Consider the following 17,182-nt stretch of genomic DNA (forward strand, 5'->3'; position numbering starts at 1 on the left):
AGACACAGAGAGAGAGAGAGACAGAGAGAGAGACAGAGACAGAGAGACAGAGAGAGACTGAGAGACAGAGAGACAGAGAGAGACCGAGAGAGACAAAGACAGAAAGAAAGAGAAAAAGAAAGAAAGAAAGAAAGAAAGAAAGAAAGAAAGAAAGAAAGAAAGAAATGTTTGCCTCTGAATAACCGAGTTCAGAAAAAAGAAAAAAAATAAGAAGTCATGGATATGTTGAAATAAACAATAGAGGCAAATTTGACACATGGGGTCTCTAGGTCTCTGTTAGGTCATTGAGAGCTGTCAGCCTACAGTATGACCCAGCCCCTGATGATCTACATCTACCCAGAGCACAGCCAGAGGAGTTCATAGGCTGCTCACACCCTATGCTGAAGTATGTTCCTGAAGGTCCCTGCTCAGCTTCTGGGGCTTCTGCTGCTCTGGCTCCAAGGTAAGGATGGACAATGCTGGGGATTACTTGGCTCTTCATGGAAGTACTTGTATGGCATAATTAATTAAATGTGTAACGTTTTTATGTTTCCATTGTCAGGTGACAGATGTGACATCAAATTGACCCAGTCACCATCCATGTCTGCATCTGTTGGAGTCAGAGTTGCCATCAATTGCAGGGCCAGTCAGGGCATTAGCAATGATTTCCATTGGTACCAGCAGAGAACAGGGAATGCTCCAAAGTTCCTGATCCATAATACAACTAGGTAGGATTCTGGGGTCCCATCAAGATTCTGTGGGAGTCAATCTGGGACAGAGTTCACTCTTACCATCAGCAGCCTGCTGCCTGAAGATGTTGCCACTTGTTACTGTCAGCACACTAACAGTTAACCTCCAACAGTTATACAAGTCATTACACAAAACTCTCAGGGAAGCAGAAGTGAGAGGCTGGGCAGTCCCAGCTGCTCCTCCTGGTGCCTTCACTTGCTGCCAAAGTTTCTCAGATGCATCCAGACTTAATGGGCCCTGAAAAGTATTAAGAGGAAGGACATGGAGGCATCTCCACACTATGACTCTCAATCCTCCTGCTCATCCCAAGCAGCTCACACCTGACAATGACTCTTCTGACTTACAAAAATTACATATCTGTACTCACGTAAAGTCCAGGTTGTGCTATAAATTCACATTCACTCAGTAAAGAGAAAAAACTTTTTTTTTGCATTTTTTTATTCTGAAAATACCAGAGGGGTTACAATTACATGGGCAAAGTATTGAGTACATTTCTTATCAAACATTGTTACCTCCTGCTTTGTTTCTACTTCCCATCCCTTCTCAACTCTGTCCACCCCCCCAGCCAAAGTTGTAAAGTTCCTTTTTCAACAAAATGACTTGTACAACTCATTGTTGCAATGGGTTCACCTGTATCCCTATTTAAACAATTTGTTTTTCCCTTCCCCTCCACAAATTAGACCAACATCAAATACAGTGAAAGCAGGGGTTATTCCGTGGGGAAGGGACATACAAAGCAACAAAAATCATCTTATAAATATGTTAGAAACAATAACAAGAAAGAAAAACCATTTGAATCCTTATCTTGGGGTTCATTTCAGCTAACATCAACTTATCTGACCTTTTCTGCTTGTCTCAGACATATACTAGTAATTGCAAATAAGGGAAACCATGGGACCTATGTTTCTTTGGGCCTGGCTTACTTCACTTAATATAATTTTTTCCAAACCTTTTTAGCTATGTCATAGTGGGTTTTTTTTTTAATATGGGATGCTTCACAAATTTGTGTGTCATCCTTGTGCAGGGGTCATGCTAATCTTCTCTGTATCATTCCAATTTTAGTACATGTGTTGCCAAAGCAAACACGCAAAGTAGGGCTTTAAACAGCAAGGTAGTATAGTTGTGAAAAAGATTTTCAAAAAATAATTTGTATAGAAATATAGTCACTAAAATGTTTTGAAAACAATTTTTATTGCCACCTTGTTATTGTACTTGAAATACATTAAAATGTTTTGTTACATGCACACATTTTGCAATGATGTAAAAAATGTAATTAACAAGAAGGTCCAGCACCTTAAACAGTTAAGGGTTTCTTCTACTAAAGGATTTTTTTGTTCTTTAGCTATGAGATCTTTGAAAAAAATTATTTCAACTGACATGTTAACCACATATGAAATATTTTAATCTAATTATCAGAAAAATAATTACTCTTTGATGCTGAATGTCAAAATATTATTTTTCAATACCATTGTTCATCTCTTGAAAGTAGAATGAAATAATGATTTTATAGTAATTTGAGGAAATACAAAGGAGAAATAATATAAATTTGTACCTTGTTTTAGAATGATTGGACATCATTTTTTAATAATACTTTTTGCACATTTATTAAGTTCCAAAAAAAAGCTCTTTGAAGTGATGGAAGGGCTGTGAGTAAAACCTATGAAGTTTCTTTTTTATTATTTTATTTTATTTTATTTTCTGTTGTTTATTCAGAGTTGAGATGGTCAAAGCGCCCTTGGCTTGTGGCCCAGTTAAATAAATACACACATAGAAAAAACTATGAAAAATGTGAATAAATAAAATATATTTAGGACACTTATGGGACTGTGTAACAGGTACAGATAAAATAGTGACCCATATTACTTCAGAATTTCCAAGAGTAGACTGAAAAGGGTCTTCCGTATACCATACATATATAGAATCATAAATTGATATTTAATAATTTAATATGTATTTTTATACATGGAAAAGTTTCTGGAAGGAAAGGAGTTGGATAGGAAAGGACAGAGTACAAAAATATAGAGTGACATTATTCAAGATGCATTGTATTTATAAACTGACATGTTTAATGGTAACACTCTTTTTGCACAACTACAGAGAGGTAATAAAAGTAGAACTAAGAACAAGAAATGTGTATGGAGTTCTAAATTTCTTCTTTTCATGGGCACAGAACCTGGCACTTATTACAGGGGGAGTTAGGGATGCTCATTCGGTCCAGCGCTGGCCTCAGTGCACAGGTAGTACAGGCGCATGGCATCCTCAGCCCGGGCACTGTGTGACTGGAAGAACACTGCCTCCTTGTGGCCACACTTCTGACATGGGTGGTCTTCGGTCCATGGCAAAGTGGGGTCCTGGGACAAGTCAGCGATGATCTGGGTCAACTCGTCCACTTCGTGCTTGATTTAGTTGACTTTAGATGTAGCTGCTGTCTGATTCCTGCTGGTAGTCACAGTTCAGGCACGCACACAGCAGGATGCGGTTCTCCTTGTCTTCCTTGGGATACATCATGTTGTTACATTCCTGGATGAAGCGAATACCTACAAAGCCTGGCTCGTAGTACCATCAGGTTTCATAGTTACACACCGCCCAGCCTGCCCTGCTCGCTCAGACCTGAAGTTCTAAATTTCTTCACTCTCCTCTCTGCTTTTCTGTTTCTTTGAAGGTTATGTTTGAATAGGATTGAATCTTTTATGGCTTCTAATCTCCGATGAGATTAGAAGTGATTTCTCAGTGTTGGGAAAGGTACTTCCAGAAGAGACAGTGATGACAGGAGTTCACAGCAGATGACCCAGTGCAGTCGTGGTCCAACTCACAGAATATATACAGGAAGGCATTGCCCACAACAAGAGATTCAGTCAAATTCAGTCAATGTAAAATGAAGTATTTGTAGTCATATATAAGGAACACTTCTCCAACAAAACTCCTTCTTGACACATAGGAAGTAACACAACTAAACACAGATGCAATATTATTTTCTTTTCTACTCAGAATTTGTCCAGAAATCAGAATCAGCAGGAGCATCCCCGAGAGTGTGCTACAAATTCAAAATTACAAAATCACCTCAGATCTAGTGAGTAAATAAGTGATCCCTGTTAGGTTTAGGAATTTGTGCTCGGGAGATGGGTATAACAGATACTCAGATATGATTTTATTCTTCAACACATTTAAAAGCATTTTAATTTAAGTCATATTTCTCAGAATTTATTTGTTTCTCTATCTCTTTCTCTGTCTCTGTCTCTCTGTATCTCTCTTACACATACAGATAAATGAACACACACACACACACACACATACACACACACACACACACACACACACACACACACACACACACACACACACACACACACACAGCCCTGTGCCAGTCCTTTATTATAAAAGAGGAATTGACCTAAGCTCTGAATGAAGAAGAGTTTTTTTTAACTCACAATTTTAGGTGCAAAATTTCCTAGATGCAGTAACCCTCATCTTCCTGTACTCAGGCAAGGTCAGTTCTGTCTGTGTCATAATAATATTTATAAATAGAAAAACAGCTGCAAGTTGAGATGGACAAGCATACGGCTGTCTTCATGTTAAAACAAGTGAATATTATGTGACTCATTTCATGAGAGCAGTTTTAATACTCTTAAGGAATGGACAGCCAATGGTCTAATAATTTCCCACAAGGCACCTCTTTGCAGGGCTAAATTGGGTACATTGTGGCATCAGCACAAGCCTTCTTCTCTATTTGCTCATAATTTCCAGGTGATGTTCTGCCTAAAAGTCCAGAATCTTTGGAGACAAGAACTAGAGACTGAAATCTCTGAGACAAATAAGCAGAAACAGGTTGTTTTGGATTGGGACTGAAGACCTTTAAAGACTGTATGTTAGTTTAAAATAATCAATTATATATATATATATGTATATATATATATATACACATACACACACTTATCATGTGTATATGTATATAATTATGTACAAGTATTTACACTAGGGCATTTCAAGTCTACATGTCAGTATATGAGTGCAGTACATCTTCATCAATTTCAGATTTCCATTACTTCAAAGAGAATTTTAAAGAAATATTAGATTAATTTGCTATAGAAATATGGTGTGGAAGAATAACAAGATATTAGTGATACAAAAATTATTACACACTTTCATGTATAAACATTTCTATCATTTTCCTTTTCCATTATAAAGGCCTTTAAGACACTAGCTGTAAGAGAAAATTTTGTTCTCCCTGTCAATTCTTTATCCTAAGTCTTAATAGGAAGTTCCTAGGAATCAGAGTTTCTAACACTTATAGCAAACATCCCTGAACAGATGTGAACTATGCTATTAGATGCATCTTCAGTAGCTCAACTCTGTGCACTGATTGGTCAACTCCCTTGAGGATCAGTGCTGCTGATGGTGGACACTGTCTTTTTCTGGACTAGCTGAATTAGGTTCAGGGGAGATCAGCCCCAAATCTATTCCTTTCCTAGAGACTGTGTTGGACATAAACTTACCTATCACTGGGTCTTTGATGCTGAATTAGGGTGGTAGGTGTATATGTCTCTTCAAAACCATACTTTCACAGCAGGGACTGTCTTTCCGGGGTTGCAAACATCATGGATTTTTATTGGTTATTACCAAGGGAAGTCAGGCCTTACCCTCCCCTAGGTTCTTCTCACACTGTTGCTCCGCCTGGATATTTGCATATTGCTCCCTAATGAGAGCCTCCCATTCTAAGTCTGAAATAAAGTTCAGAGCTAACTTGCCTTCACCTGTCAAGACTCCTCATTTCACTCCTAAAAATGAAGTCCTTCTCTCAGCTCCTGTGGCTATAAATGCTCTGGATCCCTGGTAAGAGCAAAGGGAGATGAGGAGCAAGAGTGGGTGGAAGGTATGCTCTCAGGGGACAGTGTTGACCTATGCAAGTGTTAGATGTTCAGTTCTTGTTATCTATGATGGGGCAAGTGAGATTTAAGTCTGGAAATAGAGAAATATTTCAGAAGGATCTAAAACTTATGCCTTGGTGAAGATTCTCCTTGACTCCTGAATACTCATTTATATTTAAAAATACCTTTATTTCTAATATGAAATATTTTATATTGTAAGCCAAACTATTAAATATGAACAATAGGTAATATATCAAAATACAAATAAAAGGCATGCTTTTCTATGTTTGTATATAACCTTGCACTTCTGTCTTATTCTAATTTCAGGATCCAGTGGAGATATTGTGCTGACCCAGACTCCACTTTCCCTGCCTGTCACGCTGGGAGAGCCAGCCTCCATCTCCTGCAGGTCTAGTCAGAGCCTCTTGCATAACAATGGAAACACCTACTTGGATCTGTTCCTGCAGAAACCAGGCCAGTCTCTACAACTCCTGATCTATCAGGTCTTCAACCAAATTTCTGAGGTTCTGGATAGATTTGGCGGGGGGGGGGGGGGGGGGGGGAGGGGGGGGGGTTGGTCAAGGCAAAGATTTCACGTGAAAACAGGGTGGAGGCAGAAGATGTTGGAGTTTATTGCTGCTTTCAACATACAAATGTCCTATCATTGTGATACAGCCCTGAACTAAAAACTCCCTTTTGGCCAAATGAGCTGCCCTTATACATTGCTGGACTTGGGGGCACTAGAGAAGATTGTCTGGGCTGCTTTGTATGTCCCTCCCCTACGGTATAACCCCTGTTTTCACTGTATTTGTTGTTGGTATAATTTGTGGAGGGGAAGGAAAAAACAAATTGTTTAAATAGGGATACGGGTGAACCCATTGCAACAATGATATGCACAAAATATTATGTCGAAAAATGACCTTTACAACTTTGGCGGGGGTGGGGGAGATACAAGGACAGGGATGGTAAGGGGAAATAAAAGAGGAGGCGATAAGAAATGTATTCATTACCGTGCTCATGTAATTAATTGTAACCATTCTGTATGGTATTTTCACAATAAAAAAAAAAGGAAAAAAGAGAAGAAAAAAGAGAGAGAACTAGAAACAGCATAGGTCTTGAAGCTCACTTTGATAAGCATTATTTTATATGGTCATATGGACATAGTTATTGAATGCTTGTGTTCTTCTCCTGAGAACATACTCTTTTGTTTTTCACTGTGTGAGTCTTTGGACTATTGTTATATTATGTCCAGATGTAATTATTTGTCTTTTACTATCCATTGTGTTTCCTTGTAGGTTTATAAGCACAACCTATGTTCCTAGGTGTCAGGTGTGCCTTAATTATTACAGCTTTTTCCAAGGTTATTGTTGCTAATTATGTTTATCCAATGTATCTTATCATTGGAGGCAAATAAGAACAATTTTCCAGGTCTTCAAATCTGAAGTCAAACAAGAACCCAGGGATAGTAATGATTCCACCTGTACAGTCAGATGGTACAAAGGAGCAAACAGGGAATTTTCCCTCAGCCAATCAGCTTTTCTTTCTTCAGCCAAACTCATGCTTTCTCTCATTCACATTGATCAGCATTCTGTGGAAAAGTAGAAAAGAACTGGACTCTCTCAGTTAGCTCTGTCCTTTCTGCTTACTTCACACTCCTGGATTCTGTGTTTACTGTGTTACTGGGAGGTGGTAACAACACCTAGTTGGATGAAATAGATTTGTGGGACTGTCTTTAGGCCTAAATCTTGCCCTCACCTCTTTGTATGTAACTTTGGATTCATGTTTGCCATGACTTGAGTAGCCTCTACTAGATGATCCCACATCATGATATTCTGCCTCTCCATACGCCAAGGAAACAAACTAAGGATTGAGAACTGAGATCTCTGACATAATGAGCCCAAATAAATACTGTCTTTCTTTCCTTAGGTTGTTCCTGTCAGGTACTTGGGTTCAGACACGCAAATATTAGGAACTCATCTATATATACTGATTAGTAATCTGTACTTTAATCAGGTAACAAGGATCCATACAAATTTTCAGAAACTAGGCTTTAGCACTTGCCTATTTTGGCTAAGAAGATCTTAACTTGGAAAAAATTTATTTAGATATACAACTACTTATCAATATCATTATCTCAGGCCTCCAAATAATAGTGGTTTTAGAAACCTGAAGATATACCAAGACTAAACAATTACTAAACATTTTGCCTATAATCCCCAAAGGTTACAGAAGGAAAAAAGTGGATTGAAGTTGAGGCTATATTGGCAAATTATTATCACAAATCTATCTGAATGAAATCTAGGCATTGTTCTACCATCTTATACTTACGGCTACAAGGGAGGTACAGATAGATGGCCTTACCTCTATCTGATAGACAAAACTAAAACAGAAAAGGCTAGGTGCATGGCTCATGGAGTGTGGGAGGTTGGGGAGCGAAGGGATGGTGGGACAACAACAAGGCAATAGGTAACAATGATCGACAAGTAATGTACTCATCGCCTTACTCATATAACTGTAACCCCTCTGTACAGTATCTTTAAAATAAAATGAAATAAAAATAAAATAGAAAAGAATTGCTTAGCAAGCTCAAGGCTTTGGACTACAAGACCTTTACAAATGTATTTCTGTGTTGGGCATTTTGTGGCCTGAATTACTCTATGTACCTTGATCTCCAGATGTTGCTTATGAACTCTAGAAGTGACTCTTTGGCCACTGAGGAAGATCAAACAAAATCCATGTCAGAGGCAAGCTGAGTGACTTGCTCAAGAGCAGGTGGCTCATGCCTAACTACTCAGACATCTAGGATGTCAGCAGAAAAGTCCATGAGACCCTTATCTCCAATTATCACTGGAAAACCAGAAGTGAACATGTGGCTCAAAGTGGAGAGTGCTAGCCCTGAGTTTAAGCTCCATGAGTGGCCAAAAAAAGTATGAATTGCTAATGAATATAAGTACTTGGGTTGTATGCCAAAAAGTTTTCAAGTGTGTCAATGCACACTATTTTCGTTAAAAACGAATTGCTTCACCATGGATATTTATAAAACATTCGGAAACAGGAGAAATAAAAAAATCTACAAAATATATGAATAAATAGAATACATTTTAGTTCATTTATGGAAACATCTAAGGAATACTTAGTACTATTACCAATATTACAGAATTATATAATGTAATAGAAATGTATGGTAATACATAAATGGAGCAATCAAATGTGACTTTATATGTGCAATAAAGACATCAAATATCATTAAGTTCACAGTTAAAAAATAATCAGCATATGTCCTTATGGGCCAGATAATTTTAAATATGCATATAGATTTATTTATTGCTGCATATATATATGTGTATGTATATCTATAAATATCAAGAGAAAGATGCATCATGTGCAGATACACACACACAAACACACATACACAAACACAAATTATGAGGCATTTGATGAAAGTAGCTTAGCTTGTCCAGAGCCTGTCCTAAAGACAGAAATGTCAGAATGCAGAGCATGGAGACTTTTTAGGAAACCTGTATATTGCTAACCTAAAGATTGCTAAATAATCTTATTTCTATACTTACCATTGTCATGAAAAGTTCAAGAAAACAGAAGTACTTTGAATAACCTTTTATGGTAGTTCTTCTGCATTGTCAAATGGGTAGGATAGCTTACAGATTAAGAAAGCGTATTTCTGAACCTGTCTGTGAGAAAGTCTCTAGAGAGAATTGACTGAGAGAGGAAGATCCACATCATAGTCCACAGCACCTCTCAATAGGATGCAGTCTCTTGTGCAATAAAAGAGCAAGGAGGAGGAAGGAGAACATTCACTCTGCTTCTTGGGTGACATGATGTGAGCTCCACTGGACTCTGCCCATGTGGCAGAGTAAAATTTCTAATCTAAGATTGAAGTAAAGAATTTTTCCCTTCAAGTTGCTTTTATTAAGGTCTTGTCACAGCAATTAAAAGCTAAGTACACATCTTTATAACATGTTTTAACTTACTTTGACCAATGATATAAGATGGATGCTGAACTGAGAGCAATTGGCATCACCATCTCTGGGTTGAGAGGGATGGCTATTATTGTAGTGGAAACTTTGGCAATTTGTTAGATAACAATATGGTGAGGTGGATTTTTTAAGAGGGTGTATAAGTGTGGGAAAATATGTTTCTAAGCAGAGGGTGTAGAATAACATACTGAACTCATCGATTTAGCCTCAGGAGGATGAAATGTGGGTATGAATAAGACAGGAGAGCTGCAGGCCAGGAAATGGGTTCAGAACCTGGTATCTAGTTGCCATATTCTTGGAGCAGGAAGAGAGTGGCAGCTCTTCTCTGTAGGAGGCAAGTGTGTATACAGCAAGGTTTCCCCCTACAGGCTCCATTTACAACTCCACTCTTTTTTCATGTTTCAAATTAAGTGTTATATTTTATTTCTAATAAGTTTTTTTTTTATTTTTTTATTGTGAAAATACTGTACAGAGGGGTTACAATTACATGGGCAAGATAATGAGTACATCTCTTATCAAGCATTGTAGCCTCCTCCTTTGTTTCCCCTTCCCATCCCTTCCCATCCCTTCCCATTCTCTCCCCCACCCCCCTACCCAATCCTCCTCGCTAACCGCCCCCCCCCCGCCCCAGCTGCACCAAAGTTGTAAAGTTCATTCTTCGACATAACGACTTGCACATCTCATTGTTGCAATGGTTCCACCTGTATCCCCATTTAAACGATTTGCTTTTCCCCCCTCCCCTCCACAAATTATACCGACATCAAATACAGTGAAAGCAGGGGTTATACTATGGGTGAGGGACATACAAAGCAACAAAGAAATAACCTTATAAATGTGTTAGAAACAATCACATGAAAGAAAAAATACATTTGAATACATATCTTAGGGTTCATTTCCCTAACATCACCTTATCTGACCTTTTCTGCTTGACTCAGACATATACTAGATATTGCAAATAAGGGAAACCATGGGACCTATGTTTCTTTGGGCCTGGCTTACTTCATTTAATATAAGTCCACAGAATGGGAGAAGATCTTCACTAGCCATACAATGGACAAGGGTCTCATATCTAAAATATACTTGGAACTCAAAAAATTAAGTCCCCCAACAACAAATCTTCAAAGAAACAACTGCCCAATAAATAAGTGGGCTAAAGACTTAAAGAGAAACTTCTCTTTAAGAGGAAAGAAGGATGGCCAATGGACAAATGAAGAAATTCTCAAACTCCTTAGCCATAAAATAAACACAAATCAAAAGGACATTGAGATACCACCTCACTCCAGTTACAATGGCTAAAATCAAGAATTTTAAAAACAACAGATGCTGGAGAGGATGTGGACAGAAGGGAACCTTACTGCATTGTTAGTGGGAGTCTAAACTTGTTCAACCACTTTGGAAAGTAGTATGGAGGTTCCTCCAAAGACTCCACATAGAGCTCCCTTATGACCCAGCAATCCCACTTTTGGGCATTTTCCCAAATGTTTACAAACAAGACCACACTAAAGCTACCAGCAGGACTATGTTTATTGAAGCACTATTTACTGGAGCTAAGATATGGAACCAACCCAGATGCCCCTCAGAAGATGAATGGATTAAGAAAATATGGTATATATATACAATGGAATTCTATGCCTCCATCAGAAAGAATGACATTGCCCCATTTGTTAGGAAACAAACTGAGTTTCTAGACCCTTTGCCTTAAACTTCTCAAAGGTTGTGAACAAATCCACATCCTATGATAAGTCCATTGGCTTTGAGTGCACTTGACATCTGTAACGAAGAACACTGATGAATTCACACAGAGAGTAACAGGCTCCTTTTCTTCTAATTATAATACTTTCTCAGCATACTGGCTTCAGAAAGTCAACACTAGTAACCTTATAAGTCATCGGGACTCAATAACCAATAGACATAAAAGAAATGCAAATCAAAACAACATTGAGATTCCCCTCACCCCAGTTAGAAGGGCACTCACCCAAAACTCTAATAAAAACAGATGCCTGAGGGGATGTGGACAGAATGGAACACTACTGCATTGTTGGTGGGAATGTAAACTTGTTCAACCACTTTGGAAAGTATTATGGAGGGTCCTCAAAAGACTCCACATAGAGCTACCTTATGACCCAGCAATCCCACTTTTGGGAATTTCCCCAAATGATCACAAACAAGACCATACTAAAGCTACCAGCACAACTATGTTTTTTGCAGCACTATTTACCACAGCTAAGATATGGAACCAATGCAGATGCCCCTCAGTAGATGAATGGATCAAGAAAATGTGGTCTATATACACAATGGAATTCTATGCCTCCATCAGAAAGAATGACATTGCCACATTTGTTAGGATATGGACAGTCTTGGAAAAAATATATTAAGTGAAGTAAGCCAGGCCCAAAGAAACATAGGTCCCATAGGTTATCTTATTTGAATTAACTAGTATATGTCTGAGACAAGCAGAAATGGTCAGGTAAGTTGATGTTAGGCAAAATGAACTCCAAAATAAGGACTCAAATGTTTCTTTTTTCTTTCTTGTTATTGTTTCTAACATATTTATAAGATATTTCTTTGTTCCTTTGTATATCCCTCCCCCATGGTATAACCTCTGTTTTCACTCTATTTGATTTTGATATAATTTGTGGAGGGAAAGGGAAAAAAACCAAATTACTTAAATAAGGAAACAGGTGGACACATTGCAACAATGAGATGTACAAGACATTATGTTGGAAAATGAACTTCACAACTTTGGCACAGGGAGAGGAGGGGGGAGGATTTGGATGATAGGGGAGATGGGAAGGGATGGTAGGTTAACAAAGCAGGAGGTAACAATGCTTGATAAGAAATGTACTCATTATCTTGTCCATGTAATTGTAACCACCCTGTTTGGTTTTTTACAATTAAAAAAAACAACTAGCTCAGCATGAACCACTGGTTCTCCCCATTTGTTCTATGTCATGCATGAATAGTGATAGATTTTCCTTTACCACGTAAGCCCTCCACATGCCCTGGCACCTATGTTTCTTTGGGCCTGGATAACTTCACTTATTATAATTTTTTTCCAAGCCTTTCTATTTCCTAACAAGTGGGGCAATGACATTCTTTCTGATGGAGGCATAGAATTTCATTGTATATACATACCACATTTTCTTTCTTTTTTTTTGGGGGGGGGGGGAAATCTGGTCATGGGGCCTGAACTCTGGGCCTGGGCATTGTCCCTCAGCTCTTCAGCTCAAGGCTAGCGCTCTACCACTTGAGCCACAGCACCACTTCCAGCTATTTTCTTTTTGCTTATGTGGTGGTGAGGAATCAAACCCAGGGCCTCATGCATGCAAGGCAAGCACTCTACCACTGAGCCACTTTCCCAGCCCCCATGTACCACATTTTCTTGTTTCATTCATCTATTCAGGGCATTAGGATTGGTTCCATATCTTAACTATGGTAAATAATGCTGTAATAAACATGGTTGTTCTAATAGCTTTGGTATGGCCTTGTTTGTGATTGTTTGGGTAAATTCTCAAAAGTGGGATTGCTGGGTCACATGGGAGCTCTATGTGGAGTCTTTTGAGGAACCTCCATACTACTTTCCAAAGTGGTTGAACAAGTTTACACTCCTACCAACAATGGGCTTCCCTTCTGTCCACATCCCCTCCAGCATTGTTGTTACTAGATTTCTTGATTATAGCTATTCTAACTGGGGTGAGGTGGAATCTCAATATTCTCTTCAATGATATTGAAAGCAAAAATTCACTATCACACTCTTTTTATGAAGTCAGCATAACCCTCATCCAAAACCAGATAAGGACTCATCAAATAAAGAGAACTATAGACCCATTTCTTTGATGAATATGGTCACAAATCTTCTCAACAAAACATTGGTCAATTGACTTCAACAACTTATCAAAAAATCTTACACTATGATCAACAGAATTCATTTCAGGGATGGAAAGCTGGTTCAATATATGCAAATCAATTAATAAAATTCAACAGGAGCAAGAATAAGTACCACACAATTATCTCAATAGATGCAGAGAAAGTATTTGACAAGATCCAACACCCCTTTATGATGAAAGCTCTGGAAAAATTAGGAATCTATGGAACATTCCTCAATACAATAAAGGCTGTATATGACAAACATACAGCCAGCATTATACTAAATGGCGAAAAGTTAAAGCCATTTCCTTTAAATTAGGGAATGAGACAAGGATGTCCACTCTCTCTACTCCTCTTGAACCTAGTATTAGACTGCCTAGGTCATGGGCCTCAAGCAAGAAAGCTCAGGGATTGTGCCCAGGTACTGCAGCTGTGCCCAGCTCCCGAGGATTTGCATTTGCTCCCCCACAGCCAACTTCCTGGACCCTTCTCCATGGTCTGCTCACACCCTGTGCATCAGTCAGTCCCAGTCTGCACACAGTACTAGTGAGAGCCCCTGTTCAGCTCAGGGGATCCTGCTGCTCTGACCCAAAGATAAAGAATGGCAATACTAGGAATTTATAGAGCCCAGGGTTAACAGTGATGCCTCACTCTTCGTGGAAACTCCCAGAACAAAATTAATTCTGTGGATATTTGGTGTCTGTATTCAATATCAGGTGCCAGATGTGACATCCCCATTTCCCAGTGTCCATCCTCTCTGTGTGCATCTGTAAGAGACAGTCTCCATCACTTGCAGATCCAATCAAGGATTAGTGATGATTCACAGTGTAATCACCAGAAACAAGGCGATGCTCCTAAACTCTTGATTTATTGGTCATCCAATTTACACTCTGGGGTGACATCCAGATCCAGTGGCAATGGATGGGGAAGAGAGTCTACTTTCATTACCAGCAACCTGCAGTCTGAAGATATTGCAACTTACTACTGTCAACTGAATAATTAATAGTTCAACTCCCACAGTCATGCAACACCAAATATAAACCTCCTGGGGCGTTGGGGGGCGGGGCATGGGGAGGAGGGAGAAAATGTGAGAGTCTGGACTGACCCAGCTACTCCTTCTGGTGCCTCTGCCTGCTGACAGTGCATCTCAGCCACAGCCAGGCTCTGAAGGTCACTGGGGGATTTGGTAGAGGAAGTCATTGACAACCCTCTCAATCTTGTCTATCTGTCTTCCATCAGCCTCAGGAACACCAACCGGATAATGCTTCTGGTGTCTTTAAAAACACAGATCTGTAGTTCTGAGCCTCTGAAACATAGTATCCAGGTGGATATAATTTGCAGTTTGTCACACAAGAGGCCTTTGCCCACCTTGTGCTCCCTTTACACTGCTGCACCCACCTGCTAATTTGCATAGTGCTCCCTAAGGAGGACTTTCCCTTTTGAGTCTGAGATGAAGGCTCAACTTGCCCTTGTCTTGTCCTATCAGGACTCTTAAAATAGAATTCTTTTTTTTTTTTTTTTTGGTCAGCCGTGGGGCTTGAACTCTGGGCCTGGGCACTGTCCCTCAGTTCTTCAGCTCAAGGCGAGTGCTCTACCACTTGAGCTACAGCGCCACTTAGAATTCTTTTAGTAAGCTTCTGTGCTGCTAATGCTCTGGCTCACTGGTAAGGACAGAGGGAGATGAACAATGAAATCATGTACATTGCAAAGAAATGAAAAGAACTAGATGATCATATTGAGTGACATAGGTCAGGATGCAAAAGCAAAATAGTGTTCGGTCCTACTTACTTGTGGAACCCAGACTTAAATGATGGTAGCGATGATGGTGGTGATGGTGATGATGGCAATGATAATAATAATAATTATAATAATTATAATAATAATAATAAAACATGAATGCCAAAATGGAAAATATCTGAAGGGAGACAGGTAAGGGTGAAAGAAAGGGACAAAAGCACACTAAGTGTAGAAGATGCATTGGTATATAAATAAATATATACATATATATAATCACATGTGCATTTGAGTTATGAAGTTCCTTTACACAATATGAAAAATGGTGGGAGTGGGAGAGGAAGAGTATAGCAATAGAAAGGAGGTGGTGATTTTTTCAAAATAAGCTGCATACAGGTAGGGATTCTCATCACAAAGTAACCTCATGTTGTTAATATATGACCATTATAATTTATCCAACAATAAAATAAGTAAAATGCCATGATTATGCATATCAAACTCCTGGGAATCTGCACAACTATTAACAAAGAAGAGTAAAACTCCAAATGAAAACTTGTCAGCTGCTATGTCATAAAAAGGCCACTAGATGGCAAATAAATCTCACAAAGAAAAACCTGAAACCTAACCTTGTCCATAGGAGCTTGAAGCCAGGGAGTTCATCTCAGGCTTTCATGGCACACATGGCATGTGGGACCATGTTTACAGAGGGGATTGTGTCTCCCCACGTCCACTTTGTAAACTGTAATCAAACCTGAAAAGAATGACACACAAGTTTCTTGTAGTGAAGTCATTAAGGGCAGGTCAGAAAGGTGAGGGAAGGAGGGTGGGCCCTGCAGATATGCAGCCCTGAAGGGAACATGTGCACACACCCTGTCCAGCTGTGGGAGGTGAGAGGGGGCTGCAGTGTCAGTGCTGTCCCCAGCAGTTCCCAAGAGTCCTCTGCAGTGATCAGGCCACTGATTGTCCTTAAAGGCACAGATGGTGTCCTGAGCTTCATGATGTCAGGCTAGAAATATAACTGCTCATTGTTCCTAACATGATTTTTCAGTGTCAGAATTTTAAAATGCTGAGTTACACAATTAGAATTATATTAATTATTGTTTTTGTTTAATAAGTAATTTACTACATATAAACAATAGATATATAAATTCTACATTCATTTGTGAAGTGCTCCTCTCTGTTCTGAGAGGAATAGACATTTTCCTTGGACCCAGTCCTCACTCAGGTTCATGGCCCAGACATGTATGCTCTTTCTTCTTCCAGGAAGATCCTCAGAAATGTTTTCTATGTCCTCCTTGGTCTTCTTCTCTTTCCTTAGTTTTCAGCCTCATCTCTCAGCCAGGTGGCAACATTCCTCACACTCCAGGGAAGTGTAAGCCTACCTGCAGCTTTGATATAAGGTTAGTATTCCAACTCTTCCGTATATTTCAGTACCTGAAGTCTGTACAGATTTTAAATTCACAAGTCACATGCCATATGTCCACACATGCTGAAGGCAGCCCTGTATTGTGGATCTGGAAAATGTAATGTGTTATTCCCAGAGCCTGGCTGATTTTAACCACACTCAAATAGATACTCTTGGGGTCTCTCTTTCTCATCCTATTATTATTGTCCCTTGAATTTACCAGATGTCCTTCACAACTATAGCAGCCAGCTACCTTCTCCTGGTTTTCTTTACTACCAGCTTTGTCCTGCAGTGCATGTAAGAGACAACAGATCCTCCCAGCAAGGGCAGTAGGAGCTATTCCTGGGACCATGCGATAAGATTAGAAGTGAAATTTCAGATCAGTGAAGGGGGTGGGCATATCTTTTAGAAAAGCTTATAAATCATCATCAAAATAGGAAAAAAGAGCATTGGAGAAGAATTATGTAAGCATGTGGTGCAGAGAACATTAATTTTTCAAAAGATGGAGGTCATCAAATCAAGACTCAGATGGAGTTCTGGTAGAAAATGGTACTAAAGAAATCACTGATTGGGTAATGAGTTACTCA

The 17,182-nt window shown here is 39.1% G+C and overlaps 1 non-coding gene and 1 pseudogene across 1 annotated transcript; both read right to left on the minus strand.

The window, feature by feature from the left end:
* Positions 1 to 1,708: 1,708 nt before the first annotated feature.
* On the minus strand, positions 1,709 to 1,815 carry LOC138804400 (U6 spliceosomal RNA). Its single transcript, XR_011365234.1, has one exon. It is a non-coding gene; the product is annotated as a U6 spliceosomal RNA (small nuclear RNA).
* Positions 1,816 to 2,934: 1,119 nt separating this feature from the next.
* Positions 2,935 to 16,947, minus strand: LOC138804265 (DNA-directed RNA polymerase II subunit RPB9 pseudogene; annotated as a pseudogene).
* Between the last annotated feature and the right edge of the window lie 235 nt (positions 16,948 to 17,182).

This window comes from Dipodomys merriami, unplaced genomic scaffold (genome assembly GCF_024711535.1).
Source record: "Dipodomys merriami isolate MVZ:Mamm:240054 unplaced genomic scaffold, mDipMer1.0.p SCAF_36, whole genome shotgun sequence".
Taxonomy (NCBI): domain Eukaryota; kingdom Metazoa; phylum Chordata; class Mammalia; order Rodentia; family Heteromyidae; genus Dipodomys; species Dipodomys merriami.